This window comes from Rhinolophus ferrumequinum, chromosome 10 (genome assembly GCF_004115265.2).
Source record: "Rhinolophus ferrumequinum isolate MPI-CBG mRhiFer1 chromosome 10, mRhiFer1_v1.p, whole genome shotgun sequence".
NCBI lineage: Eukaryota > Metazoa > Chordata > Mammalia > Chiroptera > Rhinolophidae > Rhinolophus > Rhinolophus ferrumequinum.
This window is the reverse complement of record NC_046293.1, coordinates 48,730,385-48,757,971: the sequence shown is the minus strand read 5'-3', so window position 1 is coordinate 48,757,971 and position 27,587 is coordinate 48,730,385. Positions and strand designations below refer to the sequence as shown.

At 39.3% G+C, this 27,587-nt stretch overlaps 1 protein-coding gene across 1 annotated transcript in view; it reads right to left on the bottom strand.

Moving 5' to 3' along the window:
* Positions 1–27,587, bottom strand: part of PCED1B (PC-esterase domain containing 1B) — a 214,127-nt gene that overhangs the window by 177,318 nt on the left and 9,222 nt on the right. The window contains 1 exon segment of the mRNA XM_033118000.1: positions 2,109–2,198. The gene's annotated coding sequence lies outside the window, so the exon portion shown is untranslated.

The following is a 27,587-nucleotide window of genomic DNA, read 5'->3' as shown; positions in this document are numbered from 1 at the left end:
TCCCTGCCACCTATCAGAAATAAGGAGGAGTAGCAAGTCTGGGGAGTGGTCATCAAACCTCAGAGCGTATCTTTTCACGATAGTGCTAAAAAAGAGCGTAGGCTAGATGGGGGCGGGTGGGGGGGTGGTTGTCTTAGTCTGTTCTGGCTGCCATAACAAAATATCATAGACTGGGGGGTTTAAACAACAGATATTTATTTCTTATAGTTCTGGTGGCAGGGGAGTCCAAGACTAAGGTGTTAGCCAGTTCAGGTGAGGTCCCTCTTCCTAGCTTGTAGGTGACTGCCTTCTTATAAAGCCACAGTCCTATCGGATTAGGGCCTCACTCTTATGACTTCATTTCCCTTTACCTCCTAAAGACCCGCCCTCCAGATACAGCCACACTGGGGGTTAGGGCTTCAACATACGGATGTGGGTAAGTGGATGAGTCACAATTCAGTCCATAGCAGGGGTTTAGGTACAGCCATTGAATCAATTGAACACTGGAGATTTTCCATTCACCCAGCATTTGAGAAACTATGTTGGAAGTTGTAAAATCGTCATTGTGGAAGGTGGGAAGGTAATATTTTCTACCACATTCTCTCACTATGTTGCAGAACTTTCCCACAATCCTAAAACTGATAAAGACTATTCTTTTTCTATATGAAAATTATGGAAATAATGACACATGAGTAACGAGTTATCTTCAGATAACTGTATTATTCCTGTCTGGAATAAAGTAGGCTGCCCAATCCATCTTTTGTTATTAATAATACTTTTCATTTAATTGACCACTAGACATGTGCTGGGGTTTTACATATGTTATCTCATCAGTCTTCACGATGATGTAAAAATCTCCATTCCGCAGATGAGAAAACTGAACCTTGGAGAACTTAGGTTATACTACAAGACAGAGCCAGATTTCAAAGCTCAGGCTTGGATGAGTCCCAAACCCAGAAATTCCACTGTACCATCTTATCATTTTTGATATTATATTGTATTTCACTGCATTGATGATATAACAGATAAAAAAGACATTTTGAAAAATCAAGATCTTGAAAGCATGGGAATGACAACCCTCAAAATCACCCAGAGAGTTGTTTTATTTGTTTTAAATCTCCCACCACAAAACACAAGTGTGCACACAGACCAGGTCCATGGAATCACAATGTCTAAGAATGGGAGATAGGGATACGTATTTTATAAAGTTACTTAGGTGATTCCAGTGATTGGTCAGATTTGGGACAGTAGTGGATTGAATGGTAACCCTGCAAAATGTATGTCCACATCCTCATCTCTGGAAACTGTGCATGTGATCGTATTTGGGAAGAGTCTTTGCAAATATAATTAAGTTCAGGATCTCTAGATGAGATCATCCTGGATCACCTAGGTGAGCCCTAAATCCAACAAGTGTCCTTATAAGAGAGACAGAGAAGAAGAGAAGTCTATGTGAAGATGGAGGCAGAGATGAGTGAGGCAGCCATGATCGAGGACCACCGGAAGCCACCAGAAGCTGGAAGAGGCAGAAAGGACTCTCCCCTAGGGCCTTCAGTGGAGTGCAGCCCTGCAAACACCTTGATTTCTGACTTCTGGCCTCTAGAACCATGACGGAATACATTTCTGGTGTTTAAACCACCAAATTTGTGGTAATTTGTTATAGCATCCCTAGGAATTTAACACAAGAACCTACTGATTTAGGTGACATAAAGTAGCAAAAGTAACTAAGGCAGGATTGAATGTGGGAGTGAGAGAGAAAAATAATTGGAAATAATATATAATATGCTCACATTCAGTAATGCTCACAATTTAATAGGCTATTTTGATTTTAGCCTTCCACCATTCAAAGCTCCATCTATACATCATTAACCACTTCAAAAGTATTGTGCAGACTCTTAAAAATTGTATTTACATTATCTGGGAAAGGTCATTCAAGTTATGTAGTTAAACCCATTGTGCATGTAGGCGTTACGAGTCCTAGAGCCTTAGGAAAGCATTATAATTCAATGTCTTCCTAGGCAGCTAGTGGTGAGGTTAATATAAAACAGCAAAAATAGACAACCATTACCCAGAGAATATGTATCCACTAAGAGGGTGGGAGATTAAGGGGGAGGGAAAACAGCGAGAGGTACCTCTTTTACTTTGTGTCTCTGGAGGTGCAGATGCCATTTCTTTCTATTCTTCAGCAAGCATAGGTCCCAGTGATGATGGCTTTTCCATTCCTTTGGGAGATAATACAAGAAAATAACACTTCTAACGTGATTAAAAACAACAAACAGAAGCCAGAAGACAATTAACTATGATCTTCTTGGGTATCAGACCAATAATTCTTTTTGCTCTATAAATGTCTTTAAATATTATGTCATTTTTTGAAGACCTCAGAGCTGGATACCAGTTACTGTTCTACATGTCAATTAAAAAAAAACACAATGTATTAAATCCTATTTTATTGCCAATTAGGAAACTACCCAATGTTATGTTGGGTCAATCTAACATGATATTGCCTTTATTTTACTTGGATTCTTGGCTATAAAAGACCATTTTGAGATTACACTAGTACATTGAGTTAGAAATGTATTAATTTTATTTCCCCAAATTTATATTTTCAGCCCCGCCATCTTCCCTAAACTCCAGACCGGATGCTCATAAATTCACTTGACATTTCCACTTGACATCAAGATGAATAGCCAAAAATAAGTTTTGATTTCCTCCCCAATCTTATTTCTCCCGCAATGTTCCCTATTTCAGTTAGTGGCAACATCATTCATCTAATTACTCAAGTCAGAAATTATGGAGCCATTCTCTTCTAAGATGGCAACTACCTTACCTCATATCTATATGAGATAACATTGGCTCAAGCTTCCAAAAACATCATGAATCCTACCACTTTTCTCCTCCTCAGCCTGCTCCGCCATCTGTTACCTAAATTACTGCAACAGCCTTTTAACTGGTCTCCCTGATTCTATTTTGGCTCCCACAGTTTATTCTCTACCCAGCAACCAGAATTTTAAAATATAAACCAGATTACATTTCTTTTGTCTTCCCTACTTAAACCTTCCAATGACTTTGGGTTACTTAGCATATAGGTAACTGTTGAAATTGAGACCCCAAATAACTGCAGCTTTAACGAAATAGAAGGGTTGTTAACGATGCCTCCATAGGTCAGGGACCCAGGCCACTTATATCTTATTCTTCTGCTGTGCATAGTGTGTACCCCTCATCTACCTGGTCCAAGATGAATTAATGCTACCACATCTGTTTTCAGGCCAGCAGGAAATGGAAAAGAAGGTATGCCCCTTCTTAAAGGATACAACCTTGAAAATGTAAATATCACTTTGACTCACATCCTATCCGTTGTGTTACCGTGCTTAACTGCAAGGGAGGCTTAGAGATATAATCTTTATCTCATGTAGTCATATGCTGAGCTGGAAATGAGGGGTTCTAGTACAAGAGCAACAAAAGAGAATGGATATTTGGGGGTATTATGGTAGACTAGAGTATTGTGGTAAGACATCGAAATATGTTACAGTTCAACAAAATGGAAGTTGATTTTTTCTCACATAAGTGTTTTGGTTGTTAGCCAGACTTGTCTCAATGCTGTCATTAGAGTTCCAGGTTCTGGAGACTATGTCATCTTTAACATCCTGGATTTGGAGGTTACCATCAACATTTCCATCCCAGAGAGCAAAACATGAGAAACGGCGCAGAGAGGCAGGTGTGGATGATTTTCATTGGCCAGTCCTAGAAATCGTGCACATCACTGCCACTCACTTAGGAAAGGAAAAAAACTGTATAAAAATTGTAATACTCAATATATACTAATAACAAAAGATGAATACGAGTATCGTGTATACATTTTTTTTTTTTGGCACCCCTGGTATATTGTGAAATAGCTAGGGCTCTGTGCCCCGCAGAAATAGAAGAGATTTGCATGAACACCTAGCAAACTTTCCATCTCACACAGGATAAAATCCAAAGTCCTTACCAGGCTTAAAGCCCTTACAAAGTCTGGCCCATGGCTCTCGCTCCAAATTCCCTTCCATCTTCCTCCTGATGATTTTGATCCAGCCTCAATTTACCAAGTCTGTTTTCACCCCAGGGTGAGCACACCCCAGGGTGCAGCTGCTGTTTTGTTCTGCACGGAACCCTTTTGTCTAGATTTCCACATATCTCAAATCCTCATTTCATTGAGTTTTCAACTTAAAAGCTATCTCCTCAGAAAGACCACCTCTAGCCACCATTTCCATACTCGCCATGTCCTTGATCATTCCCCATCACTGTTAAGTCCCTTGCCATGCTTCATTTTTCTTCATAGCACCTATAACTTGTTCATCTGTTTATTTATGGCCTGTGCCTACCCATGACCCTTTTTTTATTGTGAGGGTATGACCTATTCTGTGCATTGCTATATTCCTAATTGCCTAGAAAGTTGTCATAGTAGGCATATAATAAATATTAATTAAGGTAGAAACTCTTAGTCACACAGAAGATTTAATTTATCATAGCATGCTATGAATGAATACCTTTCCACTCATACATTTTCTTTCTTGAAGAACATTCTCCAGATGTTTGGTATTTGCATCCGGTATTTGTAGAGTGCGGAAAATCATGTACCTATGTACAATTATCGAGATTATATGAGATAATGTATGTGAAATGCTAAGCACAGCGTGTGGTGTGTGGTCATATGAACAGAGTGCACTCAACGAGAGTTAGCTATAACCACGACTGCTACTGCTGCTACTCCACCTCTAGAGTCTTACAGGGAAAACATCACAAGTACAAAAAAAGGGGAAATTTATCAATCATTTGTATATTCCTAAAACATTACATTATCTAAATTTAGGGGGGGAAAGAATGGATCTAAAATATAGCTATTTGCTACCCTGATGGTAAAGTGACCAGTGGGCAAGTTCTGAATTGCCTTTCATTTATTCAAGTTGTTATTTTATAAGGAAATGTCTAGACTCTAACCCTCTCCAGCACCAGTTTGATTGCAATAATATAACAGTTTGGAATATTACAGTCATTCTTTCAACATGACCTATTGAAGAGAAAGCAGAACAAAATCCTTCTGGTAACAGTCTGTACTGTGTCTAATGCATTATTGAACACTACAGGGATTTTTCATTTGTTTTTTATTTTCAAATTAAGAATACACTCAATCATAGAGTTGATAAATTACATCTGTTACATTCCAGTTGACAGAACCATTAAAGGAGATATAGTTGTGCTAATTAATCCAGTATCTTGGATAATTCTTGCGAAGAGCTGTGATCAAAACAACCCATGTGAGCAGAATCAATCAGGAAATGGCTCCCAAACACTACAAGAGCCTGAGAATAGTTAGCTGGTTAAAAACACTGAAGTAATTGTTTTAAAATAAAGAATCATTCTATTTGTTTTTGTAGCAATCATTTAAAAAAAAATAAGTTCTCCCTTGACTCTTTAGTATAAATATCCCTTTCTCTAATGTTACCAAATAATTTCATAGACTACACTATCAGGTTACCAACAGACAGGGCGAATCAGCGTCTTAGTCTCCCTTACTGCTTGCTCAGGGTCTTACAGTTTCTCCCTCCCAGATCTAGCCAAAGACAGTTAAGGGTCCCGTACATGATACCTTATAGACACAGCACACAACCACTGGAAGGAGTTGGGCTTTCTAGCAGTGATTGAAATGTAATTCCTATAAACATGTAGTACATGAAAGACGGCACTCTTCCCCCGGCCGGCCCCCTAACACTCACCACACAGTTTTCAGTACAATTTCTGTCCCCACCCCTACTTGGAATTCATTACACTATTACCCCACCTCCTCTGCTTCAGGCTGAGCTTTGGGAAATACGGTCGGTCTCTGAGCAGATATAGAAATAGAACTGCTGATGGAGAAAAACAGAGAGGTTATGACTTTGGCTCAGATGACAACTCCACTTTTTTTGGTCAGTGCACCCTCTTGCCCTTGGAGTTAAGGGCAGGTGACAGAGAGAGTCAAAGTTTTCCTCTTGCTGTGGGGTTGTTGTGGTTGTTCTGGTTCAAAGGGTAGTGCTTGTGCCATCCAAGAATATATTTCTCAATCCCTCCCCATTAATGATGCGGTAAGTGGAATGTCCCTCTGAACGTTGACAGATCTTCTTCTCTTATCTTTAGTTTACAATGTTGGTGCCAGATTTTATCTTTTTGTATATTCTCAAGGGTATTTTAACAAGAAATTGAGAGGACGTCTGTTAGGTATTGCGAATTTGCTGTCACATTAACCTGAAAGTTTGTCTAAGTTATTTGATTTTGTTTATTATTAAGAAAGATCAACTGAGCAGAATAATTGGATCTCAGGCTGAATAGATCATAACGACCCTCTAAGGATCAACCTAAAATACTCAATCTCTTTGACTGTGAGAGAGACAGAAGGGAAATTGGACATCATCTACTCTAAACCCTCACTTTACCTTAGCAATCTGATGGCGCAAGAGGATAGATGACTTTCCCAAGGACACAGCTAGTTGGGGTTGGAGAACTGAGCAGGTACTGCATATCAGTTAGCTAATATTATTCTGCATCTTTCGTTATAGTTTAAAATATTATAGGTCAGGCCTATGCCACATGTCATACATGCATTTACTCTTTCGATCTTCATCACAGACCTATTGTAAGTATGTGTTGTTATCCATAAAATGCCAGTAAAAGATCTTATTGTTATTAAAAATAAGGGATTTTTAAATTTAAAGTTTTTGCAGAGTAACTCCTCAAACAACTAAATGCATTTATCAGAGAAAGTAAAAAACAAAATGTAAGGGATCTTTATTTCTAATGAGCAGATTCTTTGTGTTACCGACTATGAATATTGAGGTAGTTATGAAGCTGATTTCATAAGTAGGAAGTCACTTTGTAAATACTATAATGAATGAAAACTATAGACGAATTGTGGTGGTGGTATTTTATTAGTAGATGAGGCTCTGTGAACTGTCCCTCCCTCAATAGACCAAACACATTTAAATAATTACATGTATGTCTTCTTTCAGCCAAATCCCTCATAGAATGTAGCTTGACAAATAGTGTCATTTAACGAGTCTTGGACTCCCGTTTTCTATACTTCACACTGGCCACCCTCTTTGGTTCTCATGGTCTTTATCCAGACAGGGTAAAATTGAATAGATTTTCCCATATATTATAGTCCTGCCTCCCTGAGACTACACTATGCCCTTGATTGGAGTTTTGGTTGTTGCCAAAGCTCTTCAAGCAAACACTTACAGTCTCCAGATTTACCACCATGATGACTAACCTCATTCATTATATGTAGATTAGATGACTTTTTCACTTACGTTGTTTCCAAAATTTTAGCAGGTGCTTTTATTATCCTCCCATGTGTTTACCACCTAGATTATTGTGGCAATGTAATCAAATGGTGGGATGACCGGACGTTACTTCCTCTGTGTTAATCATGAACCACAGCTTTAAAAGAGACCTTAGGATAACATCTTGCCCAAGACTCTTCCTTTAGGTGAGTGAATGCCTTGTATCGTGCACACCACAAAGTCACCTCTTCTTCTCTTAATCAAATCCAGAAATGACACAGAACAATTTCTTTCAGAATTAACTTTAGCTGACATTTTAAAAAGTGGTGATTGTTCCTTATGTTTAAACCCAACCTTCCTAGTTTAATTTAATTTTATTTCTTCTTCATTTGTTTTTTTTTATTTTTTCTGAGAGAGAGATGAGTAGAAGAAGGGCAATATTCCAGGTTTGTGGAATGACTGTATGGGTATGGAGGCAGAAGGCAGGCAGATAAATGAAAAGTGATCCCACAATGTCTTGGCTGGGTGAACTCTTACCAAAAATAGGAGTGATGAAATAAGATGTGAGGACTGGCCTTGACATTCATGGAGGTTTGGACCTGAATTTCCTGCATATCTTACCTGAAATTTTCATCTCACCTCAGTGGTCAGTTAGTTAGCACAGGAAAAAAACAGAAGAAGCGAGACGGCAGACCTCGGAGGGGAGATCATTGGAAAAGGAAGGATGCCCAGAGACCAGCTAAGCTGTCTTTATTGTGCCAAGAAGCCATACTCATCCCTCTCACAACCTCTCTTGTATCCCAGAACAATCTCTCGAATCCAGAGGTAGAGCTTGAGAAAATAGACGTGTACATGCTCCAGACACCAGGAGGCTCCAGGGCTGCCTTGGTGACTAAAGCTATTTTTTATAATCAAGCCGTGGGCAGTATTCCCTGATTCCAAAGACTCTTATGGAGATTTGAGAGTTTTGTTTTTGTTTTTACTATGTCTTCTTACCTTTAGAATGGCTGAGTGCTTGCTTAGCTGGGACAAAATGCTCTTTTAGTACCAAATCAAAAAATTACCTTGACAGTCTTTTGAGGCAGTGAAGGGAAATAAGAAAGTGAATGTTATTAGGTGTGAAGAAGGCATTTCCATTTCCCATCTCACTTTGACCTGTGACCACGCAGCTACACAGACCAAGGTTTTCAGTAAGCAGCTTATCAAACCAGGGGTCACAGCACGCTCACTAGGACATCCAGTTCATCAACAGCAGTGGGAACTTCTTCCTATCTGTTCCCTGTTTATTCAAGTGTCACATGTATAGCCTCACTGATAAATGTGTTTTTATTTCAAGACAGATTCTCTAAATCCTGGCATTAAATTGCTTCTACAAACACAAGAAAAAAAGAGACCAAGTTTGAACTATGCCTGATGCTTCTTTGGGGACTGTGTTAATCAGAGACTAAGAATCTCTATTCAAGAGCTCTTCTTTCTCACTCAAAAGAGTCAGATCTAAATTGGTTTGTGTTTTAATATTTAAAAAGTTGAAGAAAATATGGCAGAAAACAATTCTCTACAAGGATGAAAATATCCTGGAGGAATCGGGATAGAAATGATGCTTGATATATATTTTCCACTGACATATTTTCAAGGGAGAATAGCTTCTCTTCAAATATAGATCTATTCAAGTTTATGTACAACACTTAGTGACCCTGCGCTTAAGACAGTTGTAAAAATAATATTATTCCTGAGTATATAAGTAGTAAACAGTCACTGTAAAAGTACCAAACTGTAAAAGGTTTGAAAAATATAGAAAACAATACAAGAGAAAATGAAATCTTCTAGTAAATCTTTAATCACTGATAACCACTGTTAATATTTTGGTTTTTCCTTCTAGTCTTTCAGTATGCATTTTTAAACATAGTTAAGATTCGACTATAACATTTTGGGAATGTTATAGGGAATAACATTTTGCAAATACTAAACTAATGCCTTTTTATTTCTCCATTTTATTTCCTTGTACCTTTTCAAAGCACAAGGTTGGAGAAATGAGCTTCTTGCCCCAGGGAGAAAGGGGGTCGGGAGTGACTAGAAACTTTTCCAACATTTTGTCCCCTTCTCAGTAGATTGCACCACCATCCAACCATGTGCTAAAACCAAAATCCTTGGAGTCAGTCTTGGTTCTTTTCCCCTAAACTTCATATCCATTTAATCAATACATTCTATCGGTTCCACCTTCAAAATATATCCCCAATCTGACACTTTTAACCATCTCTACTTATATCATCCCAGGCCAAGCCATCTCTTGCCTAGACTCATGAAACCACTACCTTTTTTTTTTTCTTTGCTTCATCTCTTCTCTCCCTACAGTTAATTTCCCACTCAGCAGTCAGAAGTATATTTTTAAAGCAATAGTCAGAGTTTATCACTACTCTACTCAAGACTTCCAAATGTCTTCCCATTGTCCTTAGCATAAAATCTATACTATGTTTTAGAGTGACCACTTGTCACTTCTAAAAATTATTGAGAGTTTCAAAGAGCTTTTGTTTATATGGCCTATATCTAGCAACATGTAATGTATTAAAAATTAAAACTAAGAAAATTTAAAAATATTTATTAAATAATTTTAATAAACCTATTACGTGTTAACATAAATACCATTTTATGGAGACTAGATATATTTTCAGAAATGAAAATAATATCGTGAGGAGAATGGGGCATTGTTTTATATTTTGCAAATCTGTTTAATATCTTGTTTAATAGAAGACACCTGGATTCCATATATGCCTCTGCATTCAACCTGTTGCAATACATTGTTTTGTTTGCACTACGGTAGATGCTTCATACAGGAAAGTATTTGGCAAAAGGAGGACCTCATGGAGCCCTTGTGGATCTCAGGAACCCCTGTGGGTCTCCGGATTTGAAAACAACTAGTCTACCAAGTCCAACATGATCTGGCCCCTGCCTATCTCTCTAGTTTGATCTTTAGCCGTCTCTCCTTTTTCACTCTCTGTTCTAGCGATACCAGCCTCCTGCTCATCCTTAGGCTCTGTAAGCAAGTCCAACCTCAGGGCTTTTGCCCTTGCTGTTCCCTATGCACTGTTGCGTCTTCTCCAGGGTTATCCACATACATCTCAGGCACCCCTACCCTTTTGTGTAACTCGTTACATTTGTTTGTTTAATGTCAGGTTAAACAGTCCTCTTTGTGAGGCAGACATGGCATATGTCCTGCACACATCTTCACATTTAGCATCTAGTCTGGCCTGCCACAGGAAGCCTTCAATAACCACTCATTTATGGACTTATTTGCATATCGCGTTTGGTGGCTTCACTGTCTGCTTGCTTAACACTCAACTATGATTTATCAAAAACATTAGTTTGATAAAGCCTACAATTCATGTTATGTTGTGAATGCTGAAGACAAATATAAATGAGTGGTCCCCATCGTGCTTGGTAGTGTTTTAGAGAGAAATTCTCTGCACGCTGTTGAACTGCAGTGGGAATGTTAAATCTGTGACTTCATCACAGATGTTTCTTTTATTGACTCAGTTTCAACATTTCAAATCAACATACTTGGATTAATATTAAGTTGCAATTTGACTAAAGTAAACATTTCCTTAGATTACTTTGGATCACTAGCATTCCAGGGAAATTATAAATCAGTAATTCAAAGAACTATTCTTCTTCCTCTTATATCTTATTTGTTTTCCTCAGAATTTATGCCATCATTTTAATAAACCCTTTTCTGGGTGTGTTAGTCCTGACCATCTGGAAGTAATATGAAGTTTTATTTAAAATAAAATAATATGCAATTTTATGAAGTGAGCTTTTTATTTTATTTTAGCAATAGGCAGCATTGACTTTTTCTAAGCATTTGAGTTAAGTTGCCTGGAAGACAGAAAAACAGGTAGGTAACTAGTCAATATCAAAAGAGTGAGAGAGAAAAATAGTACAAAATCTGATTTGTTTTTCCTGTCTACAAATGCGTATTGGAAGAATACATTTAATTTAAAACCGTATTTAATGCTTAAAGCATCTGAGTATGAATTCTTCTTGCACAAATGTTTACAATTAATCAGTATTTCAGTCACAACAGAGAGGACCTAAAAATAAGGTTACATCTAGCAAAATGCTTTTCCATTTATATGAATGGAACTGTCAGCTTTTCCCTTTAAGGGCCAAAAGAAAAATGTGTTGTGGCACTGCAGAGTGGCAATGCCATTTTCTTTTCCCTTCTAGCCATTAATTCTTCCCTGGGTATCTTACATGTCCCCACGACCTTTAGCCTTCCAGGGCCAACCTTTCCTTTAATGCTAATTAATTGGAGCTCTTTACCTGAACAACTCTTTACCTGAACAACATGGAGTCCAGGTTATGTGGTTCCCCCAGCATGTATTTCTAAGAGTCCTCAAAGAACGCTTATATGTCCCATGAAGATGTTTCCCCTGCGTTTGTCCCTTTAGCCAGTCATTTTTCTCCAAACTGCTGCTCCTCTCTCACACAATGGCTTGCCCAGTCTGGAGTGATCCTTACAACTGTAACGCATACATGGGTCTGGACATCTTTATATCTCCAAAGCACAGCTAAATAAGGTTGGGTTTTTAAGAAAACTTCGATGAAGGCTTGGAGATTACTGAATGGACTGCAGTCTGGATATAAGGTGGCCAAAACATATCCAAACATCACTATTCTTCAGCCCTTCTGTAGGTCACCCTCTATTGTTTTTCTTTCTCCTTGACCCCCAGACTGCTGCCATTTTGCAAGGATCTTTGCCTGTGTCCTCCTACCCGAAATCCAGGCTCAAGTCATGGTCCCAGAGACTCCTTTCCCGGTCCTAGACTTTTCTGTTCCTATTTTAGAATGATGAGCAGTACCGGTAGAAGCTCCCATTTGTTTAGGAGCACTCCCGTCCTTCCCAGTAGTGTGTGGTCTGCCCACGCTGTCTCCCTTATCCATAGACAAGACACTTTCAACAGCTGACTATACATTTCCTGAAGGCTGGGTTATTCAGGCTTACCACCACGTCTTTGGAACAAAATCAAGCAGCCCAGGACTTTACATCAGCCCAGTTTATTTCCTCCTTACAATATCTCCTCAGGTAAAAGGTGAAGATAAGGTCAGATTCCTAGGTCCTTCTTGGCATGGCCTGGGGTCTGTATCATGTCTTTCAGGAAGCCTAGCCTCTATGGCACCTCTGTGAAAATTAGAGAAAAGCGCCCTTCTTCCAGGAAGACGAGCACCTCATGGAGTGGGAAGCAGAGAGCTGGCTGATTTCTCTGCTCGTAGCCAAGTGTCCCGCAGTAGGACACATGCTACTCCATGGTAGCTGGGATTCGGTAAACCTTTAGTCCGGTCACAAATACATGACAAGGTATATCAGTAAGAAAGTGCTGAGCACGTCACCCTGAGACATCTGCATAGTTATCTCTTTGTTGGTGTGCATTTTCCCATGGGATTTTACCCCCCAACAATGGAGAGTCTTATACTCATAGGTCTCTAACCAAACTGGCTCACAGGAGTGGTTTCTGTCAGACCAAAAGGAAGGTCTGGATATATTCCAGCTCTTATCCTTGAACAACAGAAAAATACTGATACCTTCAAAGTACAGATCCCAGCTCCAGCACAAAGACCTTTCTATTGGGAAAGACTTTTTCTCATTTTACTTTTTATGAAAATTGCTTTTGATTTAAAAAGATTTTTTTTTTTTAATTAAAATAAGGAGGTAAAGCCCATGAGGCCACCCTGCTGCCCTGACTCTCATCATTTTACAATGTATCTTTCTGGACTTGATCCATTATAAGAGGTTTTTAGAATGGAAAATCTCCTTTTTCTACCAAGTGGAAGCAAAATTTAAGAATGTTGAAATGAAAACAAAAACCATTTTACGTTTCTACAGTTATTATTCGATTTGAGGGAAACAGACCAATAATCAGGTGTGTTTCCCCCTCTCCCCCAATCAGGCTAGTGTCAGCCCCCGCTACACCCCCACACTCCCCAGGCCACCAGGGCCTGTTGAAGCTGTGTCAAGAGAATGAGAGGTTAAGGGAGGTCTTCTGGGGCAGGGAAAGGCCCAGCTAAGCCCTGATGGAGGAGGAAACGTCCCAGACCAGATCCTCACCATCCCCTCAAAACCTCTGGCAGCACATTTGAAGGCCCATTTTATAGAACATTGAGATCCAGGACTTTCAGACCTCCCTCTGCCTCCACGGTTCCTTCCCACCAGTTCATTCATTCATTCAACAGACAATTGTTTGAGCACACGGTGTGCTCCCAGTTACAAATGGAGATGAGGAGGCAGGTAATGAGGTTGGAGGCCGGGCCTCTGAATACAGAGAAGACAAGGTTTCCATCAGTTCCTCAGGAGTCTATGCTGGGTTCTCCTGGCCTCTCCGACCAGCTGCTCACGTGTTCCCTCCCAGCCTTCTCCACCTCCACTGAAAGAGCCATATAGCCTCTCCTTTTCATAGACATGACACAGCTTTTGAGGTCATGTAGCACGGAATGGCCTGCTCGGCACAGCTTTCAGGCGCTGCCTCCATCCTTGATCACCTCAAGGTCTCTCTCTCACTAGGGAGGAAGGCAGGATCTTCTCTATACAAAACCTCCATTTTTTAATTTTTTTAAATTTTCCCTGGTTCTTGCTCCAGGCCTCAAATATACAGGTTGGAGCTTGTTCCACCAGAGAGAAATAAATTAACAGTCACAAAAGAAATCTTCTGTTTATTTGTGTTCATGTCCTTATTTGCCTGTTTCGAAAAACAAAGCACTCCTAAACACATTTTTTTAAAGCAGAAAATATAGTGCTTTTGATTGCAATCTCGTTTGCATTCTCTTTTTCGCTGTGAATGTATTATCCAAGTGAAATTTCACTGGTTTTATGAGGGTAAGTTTCCAAAGAACCTGAATAACATGCAGGAATTATCCCTGCTCTAGTGTGACTTTAGTCAGACTTTAGTTTCAAGCACAGGCTTTTTTTTTTTTTTTTAGCTGTGAAACGAGAATAATTTGTCTAAGGTAAGAACTGAGTTGTTGTGTACCCAGTGGGGAAATAATTTTATCAGCTATTATTTAGCAATGTTAGGTAGGGTGTTAGAGATGAAGCTGCTTTGGTGCTCTTTTGAAAGAAAACTACAAATAGCATCATTCGTCACGTGTCTGGTTACTTGAAGGTATTGAAGATACCGTTAATATGAGACCCTCTATTTGATTCAAGTTTATTTTGTTACTGTCTTTTTAATAAAACTACTAAATTAGATATTGACTAATAGTGTCCTTAGATATTCATTTAAGTAGACTGAAGAGTTGTAAAAACATGGAAATATGAACACCTTCCTATCGTGGGAAATAAAATAATTGCCCCAATCCAGTGATGCATGTGGCAGACTGCGAAATCTACCTCCTCTCTCCTTGCTTCCCCAAATACCTCCTGGAGACTGGGTTAATTCAAGTGTAACCACAGGGCTGTGATGAGATGGTCTTCCAGAGAGAGAAAGAGAGAACTTGATCATCCCGAGGTTGGTGAATATCTTTGAAGTGTGAAAAATTATACCAGCTCCTTACCTCTGTCCATTGCCACCATTGTATGCCCAGTCCTGAGAAAGGTGCAGGAGCAGACAGTTTATGTTTGAGAATCTAAAAAAAGCAGCCACTGGCTTACACGGAGGAAGACAGTGGCTCTGTGAGTGGTGACTGCTGAGACCACCTGGTGTTTGAAAGGTAACTGAGTCTATGAGCAGAAGCAGGTGGCACTTTTGTCTGAATGGGCATTCGGTTAGTTTGTGGGGCAGCCGCAGTATACAGAACTTCACCTGCTGCAATTCCTTAACCACCACTTCGCCTCTCTGCTCACACTTGTTATCACAATAGGACAAATTGTCATGTGAGAGTAAGGGCTTGCTGGTTCCAAAGACCTTAGAACACCCTGAGCTAGGCACAGAGGGAACGTTGCGAATCATTTCAATATGATTCCGAGGCATGAGGGAGTGAGGGATGGGGCAGGGGAATATCACAGGATCCCTTAGCTCAAGGATGCCATCATCAATCAAAATATGCATCTAATAGGGGTATAGCTCAAGGATGGAGCATTTGACTGCAAAATATGCATCTGAGACTTGAGGTAGGGAAAGGAAGCATGAAGACCTACAAGTAAGTCCTTAACACAGGACCTTGCCTTACTGACAGGCATAAAAGTGAAAGTAGCGTACCATGTTTCCCTGAAAATAAGATCTAACTGGAAAATAAGCCCTGGCATGATTTTTCAGGATGACATCCCCTGAACATAAGCCCTAATGCGTCTTTTGGAGCAAAACTTAATATAAGACCCGGTCTTATTTTAGGGGAAACAGGGTAGTTATATTATGTTTAATTAATGGGGAAAACTGCAGTGTTTGCCTATTCATTTTCTATTGCTGCATAAACTAATTTAGTCACTTCAAACAGCACATTTGTATTATCTCATACTTTCTCTTGATCAGGAGTCCATGCATGTCTTAGCTCTGTCTTCTGCTCAGGGGCTATTTGAGTCCCTGCTTTTAATTCTTTTGTGTGTATACCCAGAAGTGGAATTGCTGGATGGAATGGTAATTTAATGTTTACTTCTTTGAGGAACTACCATATTGTTTCCACAGTGGCTGTACCATTTTACCTCCTCCTCAGCAGGGCACATCTATATCAACACTTGCTGTTTTGATGTTTTGATAATAGCCTTCCTAATGAGTGAAGTGGTATCCCATGGTAGTTTTGAATTGCATTTCCCTAATGATTAGTGATGTTGAGCATCTTTCCATATGTTTATTGGCTATTTGTACCATTTTTTTAAAAAAGGTGTCCACTCAAGTCCTTTGCCCATTTTTTTTTTTTTTTGACTGGGTTGTTTGGCTTTTATGCTTTTATGAATTCAAAGTCAACTGATTAGGGACCTTAACCACATCTGTGCAATCCTTTCACTGTTGCCACTTAATGTAACCTAATCATGGGGAATGAACTGTCGTCATATTCATAAGTCCCAAACACATGAAAGGGGAAGAAATTATACTGATTATTCCAGGAGTCTGGAATCTTGAAGGCCATCTTAGAATTATGCCTCACACAATTTGACAGGGAGACGACTAAAGAATAATAATAAATTCTCCTGGGATTCCTGATACTTCATTTCAATTCGATTTCCTCAATTATAAACACCTGTAACCTCTACTAGTAGGAGAATATTGAATGGATTAGTATTTTTCAAGCTCAGTAAAGTGAATCAATCTTACAAAGAATATAACTGAAAAATTCTTGTATTTGTATAACATGTAAGAACAGAATTAGACTTTCCAAAGAAGGCCAGGCATTTTCTAAGAAAATAGTACTTCCTTTTCTTCTCTACCTTAAAAGAGATAAAGCTTAATTTGTTTCCACAAGGCACTGGGTCAGGGTTCCCTGGTCTCTGGCTTTTTCATAACTATGTAGAGACTGCAAGAGAACAAAGCTTTTCCAGCATATACTACAAAACAGGTGACCGTGTGGCTTCCACATTAGGTGGGCCTTGGCAAATGATAAAACACAAATACTAGTCTTCTTTCAACCCTGAAATAAAAATCATCAAATTAATGTACCTGCAGGACTAGCTCATTCTGAGCAAAGGGAAACCTGCAGATACAAAGAGCCAGGCAACAGGAATTTCTCAGGGCTGTGGTAATAACTACAAAGCCTCCCAACTTCGGGCATTGTTCTAAGAGAGAAAAATAAGTGTTTCAAAATTCTGCCATTGGAAAAGCCTCATAATTATACCCTGCCAGCTGCCCTTGGTCATGGGGCAGCCTGGGCTGCTCGGTGGGATCCCTTTGGCAGTAGCTGGACTTGCACTAGAGCACCTGCCAGCACTCACTCCACACATAGCTCACTGCAGTGCCACAGTGGACACTTGACCAAGATCATGTGTCTTCACCCAAAGTAGAAACTAAGTCAGGATCCAGCCCCTGGCTGCACTAATGGGAGCTCTGCAAAGATCATCTCAATGGCTCGTGAGGTTTTCCAGATGTGACTGCCAAGGCTTATCCTGAATAGCTTCCATAGCTTGCAATGAGGAGAAGCCAAGCCCTCCCAAGAGTCAAGGCCAACTGAGACAGCTCTCTGACGTTTCCCTGAAGGTTCTGAGTAATAATTCCACCATTTACAAAACCAGCAGTGCCCTCCTATTTGGACCAGCCCATGGCATGACCTGAGTATGTGATCTTGAAGGAGAACACCCCATATGCTAAAAGCCAAAGCCAAAACGAAAAATCAAACCAGACCCAGAGATTGTCAAGACGGTTAATGTAGCGTTATACCAGGATCACAGTTGGCAGTGGGGAAGCAGACTCCCTGTAACTTTCCCCTGAGCACTTCATCGGTAAGCTTTTATAGAATTGAGAGGCAAATTTAAGTCATCAGTTTCAGTATGCAGAGGTTGGGTTGTTTGAGTTATCTGATGTTCTTTCCATGCGCCCGAGAATGTCTAATGTAAAATTATAATGGCTTCCCTGAGCTTCTGGGTACCAGGCACTTCCTTCTTTGTGTTCTCACAGCATCTGGGTCATACTTTTCTTACCGCACATATAGTCCATATTGCATGAGAATTACACACTGCTGTGGCTGTCCATTAGGAGTCACCCTCCATCCTCTGAAAAGCAGGACCCTGTGCTGTCTTTCTCTAGTGACCTGAACTAGAACAATGCTTGGCTCTTAATAAGTGTTGGTTAAGTGAATGTTGTTACCTCAACAGAAATACTTCATGCACGTAATTTCTCCTTCTACCACTCCTGCTTGCATGAGTCTGATTACTTCCAGAGAAGAGGGGGGACCTCCTAAAACAGTCTTCACCTAATTATTGAAGAGGATTACTAGTCAAAAAAGAATTATTTTGTTCCTTATACCAAAAATTATGGACTCTTTTCTAGCACAGCCTAAAATGAGACAACAAAACCTGAATAAAGGTAAGGTTGGCATTTTTCTTCTCTGGAAATAAATCCTCGTTATTGACTGTCTTAGATGAAACCAGGACAGTGAACAATGCTTATTCTGATATGTCCTGAAGGGTGAGTTTTTGGACCACGCTGAGGTTTGATTTCCTCTCCAGGGCAAGCCAGGGGTCAGGACAAGAAATCCTGTCCTAAACACATATTTCTTAGGATACGCTCTCTGGGGCTGCTCTGAACCAGAGCTCCATAATCTAGGCAAATAGGTTGCGTTTCGCATACTAATGCCAATAGAATTCCTGGGATGTTGGATTGAGAAAGCTTTGTGGCCCATTTAGCGGGAATGTCCTGATGGATGTAGCCACATGGGTATAGATGGGGAATCAGAGGCCCTAGGACTGGGTAGCTCCACCTTTGCTTTAATCACTTCCCAACCCAGAACAAATTTACTACATTAATCATTTCCAACTTGAGGAATGCAGAGATATAGAGTTCACACCAAATATCCTGAAGTCATACTTTTTTGTCAAAAACAACCCCTAAGTTTATCATAGAGAAATGGCCAGGAGCTAAAAATATTAAAATGTCCCAGTACAGATCCTTCTCAATGTGCCCTTGCAGATTTGGCTGAGCCTGAGCCCCACAGGAGCCTTCACTGTGGACCTGGGGCCAGTTCCTAAAAGCCAATTGCCGCCTATTTGATTGATTTGTTGATTGCACAGCCGCTGACCTGAACGTGGCAATGGGGGAGTTGCTCCTTGGCAGACAAGGGACATAATAAGAGGACAACCTGCCAGGATGAGGCATCTGGCAGAACTTGTTGAAACCTTTTCTATTTCTAGAACTTGGAATGCACATGGACCTCACAGGCACCAGGGAGTCACTCCCGCTTGTCCTTAGTGCACTTAAGAGGAATTGTTTGCAATCTTTGACCCCACACGACCTATCCAGGTACTATGCTGGAGCATATTTCAAGTACTTTATTTCCACCGGTAGAGAGTTTGTCTGTGCCCTCTACCAACCCCCACAGCCATGGCTCATTTATATGGGCCTGTGGGAAAAGAAAAAGTTGAGATCCTTAAAATAAAGGCAAAATACTGACAAGGTCATTATCAACTTTGAAGCAAATGACGTAAGTATCAGGTCGCATGGATGGAAGGAACACTGACATACTTTTTCAGCTGCGGCACATGATCCATAATTTTAAAATATCCTCATGGAGACTTAACTGTCCTTTGGTTTCTTGCATTATACCACAATCCAAACATATGTGACTAGTTCTCCACCAGATACTTCTGCCTGATACCAAATCCTATCTCTAGAATGGCAGTCTTTCTTAGCAACTCTAACTGGCTGCTAAAAAGGCACACTTAAGAGATAAGAGGGAACAAGGATGAGAGCTCTTTGTGCTAACTGCTCATGAAAATGGAGGCAACATATCTTTTTAACTTAGGATGCATCAAAAGAAGGAATACTGAAAGCAAGTCAAATGCACAGAACAGAAATTTAAAAAATCTATGACAGTAATTTAATGCAAGATTTTTTGGTAAGGCCCATCAATAAATACATAGCAGGCACTTGACACACAATCATTAAGTTGAAATAACATTTGTTTCAACTTCTTAAACTCTCTCTGAACTCCTTAGCATCTGTACTAGGATTGCAGGTGACCTCTTTTCCTTTTATCCTCCACATCCCTGACCAAAAGTAGTCTACAGGCACCCACAGATGAAGGCAATACAATTTGCAAGGACAAATCCTAGCAGACACATAGGAATTCTGTATGTAGGAGTGAGTCTGCAAAAGAAACAAAAGACTCTTTCACATTCGTGCCCCAGTAAGAGGGAACTGACACAGTTTATAGGAGAAGCTTCTCTTTCTGAAAGATCTGTTTGGCTCATTTAAGAACCAGTCTCAACAAAAGGGCTTAGACTTCTTAAGAGCCGCTCTCCCTAAGTTCTCGAAGTAGCAAAATGTAATAGCCAAATACATATAGGTGATTGGTAGTCTGATATTTTTCTTTTCTTTTTTCTTCTTATCTTATTTCCTGAAGATGAATGCCTCTTTTAACTATGTTTTTAACCTATACAGACCTGACTATATTAAATGAATATTTTATCTGTAAAATACATCACGAAGAGTAATAATTGCCTCCAATGTTATTGGAACGAGCTGATTTTAATTATTTAAGTGTTTTGGCTTTGTTTAGTTCCCCGATAATTAGGAGAGAACAAACCTTTTCATAGTAAATGAGTAAGGTCAGAGAAGTAGACAAAGGAAGTGAGTTCGAGAGTCTTCAATAGTTTCTCTAGATTGTGGGAAGCTATGGAATATTCAATAAGGAAGTCAACTCTACCGGTATCGTGGCCCTGGTGTCGGCTTTCTTCTTCCCACTGTCCCCGAATAAGTCCTCACCCCTCTTGCTGGACTGTTGCGATCATCACCTAACTGACACCCCTGTTTTCCTTCTCTCCCCTTCTCAATACATCCTGTATCAACCACTTAGCCAAAAATTATGTAACAAGCATCTACTGTATGCTAGGCATAGTTTTTACAAACTTTCAAACACTGCTACAAGGATCTTTAGAAATAAAAGGCTTTTAAAATTACCCATTGAATTAACTTTTAAAGAGAATGACCTGAACGGGTGGTCTGTCTACCAAATTCATCTCTACAGGCTCTACGAGTAGGAGAGTGCAGGGTATGTGTGTGTGTGTCCGCTCTAGATGAAAACCTGATATTAGTTAACAAGCATCTACTGTATGCTAGGCATAGTTTTTACAAACTTTCAAACACTGCTACAAGGATCTTTAGAAATAAAAGGCTTTTAAAATTACCCATTGAATTAACTTTTAAAGAGAATGACCTGAACGGGTGGTCTGTCTACCAAATTCATCTCTACAGGCTCTACGAGTAGGAGAGTGCAGGGTATGTGTGTGTGTGTCCGCTCTAGATGAAAACCTGATATTAGTTGGCTTTCCTCTTCTCTGGAGAAGACAAGTTGTTTTCTCCCCAAACATTTAGAAGACGATTCCAACAAGAGCCTGTGATACACAGACACACAGCAGGGCTCTGGCCCTGGCTGATGTCATCAGGTATGAGGAGATTGGGTGGCATTGTGATGCAATTATCATCATACTTCTCTAGTCATTTAGCCTAAGTGTAATTTCAAAGAATCAAACCACCACCTCTCTCCCACAATCTCTGGTCTTTTCAAACTTTATTTCATTAATATTCTTATGCCCTTCTGTTTCCAAAAGCAGCTTTGAGAATGTTTAATATATATATACATATATATTATTTTGAAAATGTCTTAAGTTATTCTATCTAGGATAAATTTTATTTTCCCAAGTAAATCTGAAAGTTTTTTTAATGCTATATGAATAACTGGCAGGTTTAAGACCTTTTTTTTTTTAATCTAAAGAGAGCTCATCAGTTAAGATACCCATAAGCCTTAGGAGAAACACTTCATTTATATTCCAAGGTTGCACATTGCCTTACTTCTTTCTGTTGAGAAATGAGTGCTATCTGCTTGAGATTTGTCAAGTGATACTGTGGAAAGGGCTTGGGGTCTGGAGAAGACTTGGATTTAAACCCAGTCTCTGGCCCTTGCTGTGTTCTCCTGGGAGAGGCCATCAGATCTCAGGTGGCGGGGTTTCCTCCTCTGGAAAACCTCACGGTTGGGGTTGAGGTATGTGAATGCTCTGTGAACCTCGAAGGATGGGTTTGAGAAGGGATGGCTTGGGGCAGTGGGGTCTATTGCTGAGAGCAAAGAAGTTGAGACAAGTCCCCGCCACTCCTATTTCTCCTCACCCAGCAGTGATGGGGTCTCCTCTCAGACTTTAAAAGTATTTATTATGACAAGTGTCTAATACTGCAAGTATTAAATATCACTAAAAAGCATTAACGTCACCCATTGACCAATTATTTATTGAAGTTAATCAGTGCATCCGAAAAGCCTTTGAATAAATGTGCAAACATTCTTTTACTCACTATTGGTAATGAAGATTATACATTTATTTGAGCCATTTTCCCAAGTATTTGTTTAATCATTATCCTTCTGTCTCCTGCATTGTTTTGATTGGGTATTAATAAGGAAAATATGCAGTGGATATCCACACACTAGGTGTAGTATGCATGATTACCCATACTCAGTTGTGTAGTATCCAACAAAATTGACACCTTTTAATTTCTTTAAGATACAATATTCTGGTCTTCAAGCCAAATGGTATTAAATAGATGAAAGATAACTAACTAATGATTATTACTCAGGAATTGTGATTAAATCTATTTGCTGGACAGAAAAGCTGACAGAAAATAAAATGATTTTTTTTCTGGCTTTAAAATAAAATCCATACATTGGTCTAACTGAAGACCCTCCCAAAGGCCTGTGGGATTTATTATTAACAATTAGATTCAGGTAATAGTGAGAATTTTTGAGGACATCTTATACTACTCTAATCACCATGGTACCTCTCATATTTAAAAGTCATTAAATTAATTGTTCTATTTATGTTTCAATAAAAGTAGGTCAACATAATCTTTTAAAATATCCTATCAGCTGAAATTATTTTCTTTACAAATCCACTGGCACATTTCTTTGCTTACTTGTGTATTTCTATCTCCATTTTTTTTTCCAGTGGGGTGATGTATTATCTGGGGACATTTTGGTCATCATCAATTCTCTTTCCTCATTGTCACCCTGCCCGCCCACTTGAATTTCATGAGCAGCTGACTCAAACCACTACTGAACTTCCTTGAAATCTGGACTTTGCCCACAAGCCCAGTGTGGCTATTTTTACAGGTTGTATTAACTGGTTTTTGAATTGATCAGCCCACCCAGTCACAGAAGTGGACCTGGCCACTCCACGGGCACAAAATGAAAAGAGGCGAGGAAAGTAGTGCCAGGCTGAGCTATGGAGAGGCCACGGAGTTGTAACTTACAAGAATCGAAAAATCCTTGATTACTCAGTCACTCTTTTAAGGGAAAACATTAGGAAAAGACTCTGATTCCTAAAGACTTATTTCTGGCATCTATTTTGTAGGAGAAAATAGAATTATTATCATTTGAAGTCTTTATGCATCCCTTTCATCTCTTATTTCTCTGTTTATTCACATCATCACTGTGCTGACAGCAAATGGAGAGTGGAGGTGGAGGGAAGTTGAGGGTGGTAGAAACATAAATGAATTCACGTGTTACTGCCTACGGCACTCACCATCTCTAGAGGAAAGAAAGACAAAAAAATATGAATTGCAATGATAGGCAGGCTACCATTGCACTTAGAACTGGCTGTATCTCTAGTTGTCCTATCTCTTCTATGAGCCCCTTTTCTGTAAAATGCTTGAAGCTTTCCCACAATGCTGGGCACATGTCAGATGAACTGAAGTGCTGCTTCAGTGCTATTGGCTTAGTAATCCTCCACTTCTTTTTTTCTGATTATTACATGAATTTTCATAGACTTAGTTGGTTTATGAGATATTAGACCTTGAAATGTTACAAAGTAACTTTATTGGAATTCAGTAGATTTTATATTTTTTAAATCTTCCCCACCTACCAACCCCAAATTTAATCATTCCAGTAATCATGGACAATCTATTATATAACAGTCTTCTCAGTAGCTAAAAGGACACCAGTTAATGATTGATAGATCAAGTGAGGCTCTGAAATTTTGAAATCGGGAACTATGTTCCAAGTGACACACATACACCTAGGTGTCTTTATTTCAAAAAAGTTTGAATCTTAAATAAACGTATTACTCTTTTATGTCCTATGTATTATTAAGGTGACATTAACACAAGTTACCACGTGATATGACTCTTATGTTACTTCACAATTGAAAATTTGACAGTAATTTGAGCATTTGATACAGTCACGTGCTATGTAACAATGGGGATACATTTTGAGAAACGCATCATCATTAGATGATTTCATCACTGTGCCAACATCAGAGTGTTCTTACACAAACCTAGATGGTGCATCCTACTACACACCTAGGATATATGGTATAGCCTATTGGTCCTAGGCTAAAAGCCTGTACAGCATATTACTATACTGAATACTGTAGGCAATTGTAACACAACAGTAAACATTTGTGTATCTAACCATATCTAGACATAGAAAAGGAAGAGTAAAAATACGGTATAAAAGATAAAAAAATGGTACAACTGTCTAGGGCATGTACCATGAATGGAGCTTGCAGGATTGGAAGTTTCTCTGGGTGAGTCAGTGTGTTAGTGGTGAGTGACTGTGAAGGCCCGGGACATGACTGTCCACTACTGTAGACTTTATAAACACTGTACACTTATGCTACACTAAATTTGTAAAACAACATGAGATTAAATCAACCACAAGAGAAGAAGATGCAATCAAGGGACGCTATAAACATGAGATGCATGAGGCACGAGGCAACATACTGTTTTAGAGCAAACTTTTTTTATAAGTAAAAAATAGCGTACCCTAAAGTAATGATGAAAGGATAGTACAGTGAATATATAAACCAATAACACTGTCATTTATTTTCTTTATTAAGTATTATGTACTGTACATAATTGTATTGTTATATGTTTATATGACTGAAAGTATAGTAGAATTATTTACACTAGCATCACCACAAACATGTGAGTAATGCATTGTGCTATGATGTCATGACAGCTCCTACATCAGGAGGCAATAGGAATTTTTCAGCTCCGTTATAATCTTATAGGATCACCGTCATATATGTAGTCTGTTGTTGATTGAAACGTTATGTGGTGCATGGCTGTATTTTGAAACATTTTCTGATCACATACAAAAAGTTAAATTTGGATGGCAAAATCTAAAGAAATAAATACAATTCACAAAGGTCCCTGTCAAACGTTTTTCTTGAGAAACAGGGCACTACATAGTTGAATTTCTTAGCTCTAAAAATGAATTTGGTGTGACAGCCATGGAATTGGATAAGCCAAGAAAGCCCGAGAGTTAAATGAAAAATCCTGAAGTTGATGATTTCTTTGAAATAAAGTATTCTATGAAGGAAGGAGAGTCTACTTATTATCCATTCATGCAAAATTTCCAGGAAAAAGTGTTACAATCAGTTATTCCTACAGAACACCAGAACGATGGATTGTCCATTAGGTTGACTGGTTGCTTTTTTCTCTCGCTCTAATTTAGATACAGTTATATCCCCTCCTTTATGGGTTGGGGCCATCATCCACTCATAGAGTTGGGCACCATGAGGCGTCACTGGGGAAGAGCAATGACTGTTAAATGAAGAGGAAAAGCACATGGTAGCGATGACATCTCTCCTGAGACTGGTTTGAGAGCCAATGAAGCAGTTGCATGCGGGAGACAGGTGGGGCATTGCCTGGAAAGCGCGGGCTAGCTGCCTAAACAGTTACTCACAAAAAGACTGTTTCAGTGAGTGAGTCCACCACTTTCCAGGGAATGAAACTTGTGGGCTCTGAAACTCATCAGCAGCCCAGAGTTCTTTGAAGTTAGAGATGTACCTTATGCTAACAAATTGTTTGTGAGGTAGAAACACAGAATGCCAATTGATTAAATTTTAAAGAGAAATGTAACTGTCAAGGAGAACTCACATTCAAGTCAGTCTGATCAGTGCAAAATACATGAGAAGTTTACATCGGGAAAATGGAAACAGAACAAAGGGAGTTAGTTATGTGGACAGGATGTACAGCAGGCATCGACTCTGACAGTCTGCCAGGTCTGCCTTCATAATATGAATACACTGGCCAGGTAGGCTGGATCTATCCACTTCTTGCCATTGTTTGGAATATGCACAACTCAGATTTGTACATGATTTTAAGGGGACTTTATATATCTCTCTTTACTCTAAATTATGATGAACTTATTTATTAGTTTAATTCTTGAAGAACAATCTTATTTCCCTTATTTCCAGATTTTTGAGATCCATTCCTCTGTCTCCTGAAGGGACTGTGTTGGGGAGGAAGAAACTTTCCTCTACTCTTCTAGGTTTTTTTAAAATTATTTTTTCTAATCATTAAATTGACGTGAAACAGATTAACAAGAGAACACAACCAAATTTAATTATACACATACATATAGGAACCCCACATACGTGGGCGACTCAGAGACCCCACATACATGAGAGGTTCAGAGACAGAAAGGTAAAATGAGGTATATATGACATTCTGAGCTAAGGAATAAGGTAAGAGGGCTGAGGCTTCAGAGGGGAGGGAGGATAATTCACAGGACTCCGTAACAAGAACAGATGTTCAGTAATTAGATATTTGCCCCGCTCTATAGATAGGTCATAAATAAGTTATCTCTGGTAATAACTCTTATTATGGACAAGGCTCCCAATTTAAATTCTTTAAGGGAGTTGTAAAAGTTTCTTTTGAGCCTGCAGGGTCTTAGACTTCAGCTCAAAATAATCCACATATCACAGACATACATGTTGGGATGACTGGCTCTGGACCTCTACAACTGTCTGCAAGATACCTGATCAAAAGGTAGCCCAATTCGGGAACACAGCAGCATTTTAAATGTGTCTGTGATGTCCACACAGTTAAAAGGCACAAGTGAAATATGAGCTGACCCTAAAGAGATCATCAGTGACCACAGATATGTTTACTGGATTGATTAAATCCAATAAAGCAGAGCACATACATCCTTGGTCTAAGACCAATGGCCACTTTTGGAATGCCTACCACGGAGGAAAAGCCTCCAAGGATGTGGACGTTTTGAAAATAGTTTCTCCAGATGCTGCCCTTTGATCCACAGTGAAAACTTCCATCAGATATTGAGTCACTTGCTCGCATTTAGTCATAATTAAACACAAAATTTTTTGTACCTCTATCTTTCCTTCTTTCCTTTTTCCCTTAATGGGGGTGGGGTGAGGTGGGGGAGGGTGACTGAAGCTAGGTTGAAGGTCTGTTCCCAGGCCACAGTAATTAGATAAAATTTAAACAAATACAGTACTTAGTTTAAACAAATGATCAAGATTCTCTTTGTTACTAGCTTATATACACCTCACACCTCAGTTAGAAGACTGTTGATTACACAGGGAAAATGTATGTCAGGAGAAGTGTCATAGTCAATATAAGTTAAACCCAAACAGGGTTTATATTGGTAATATTTTGGACCTCAACACCTTATCACCCTTTTGTTAATCAACACTCTTCTGTTTTCTTGAAGCTAATTTCAGTTTAAGTGTGTATGATTGTGTGAAGCAATACGTTTTTAATCAATCCAGTAAACATAACTAAGAAGACCCATCTAGCGCATTATGAAAGAGTAATATTTGCATGTACTTGGAAATAGTAAAGTCTCATTTCCAGATTATCTAAATCTGTAATTTCAGATCAATCAAATGAAACAGTAATGCCCCAGGAAATCCTGTGTTGCAGGAACTAAAGCAGTACCGAGTATTTTCATACTGCA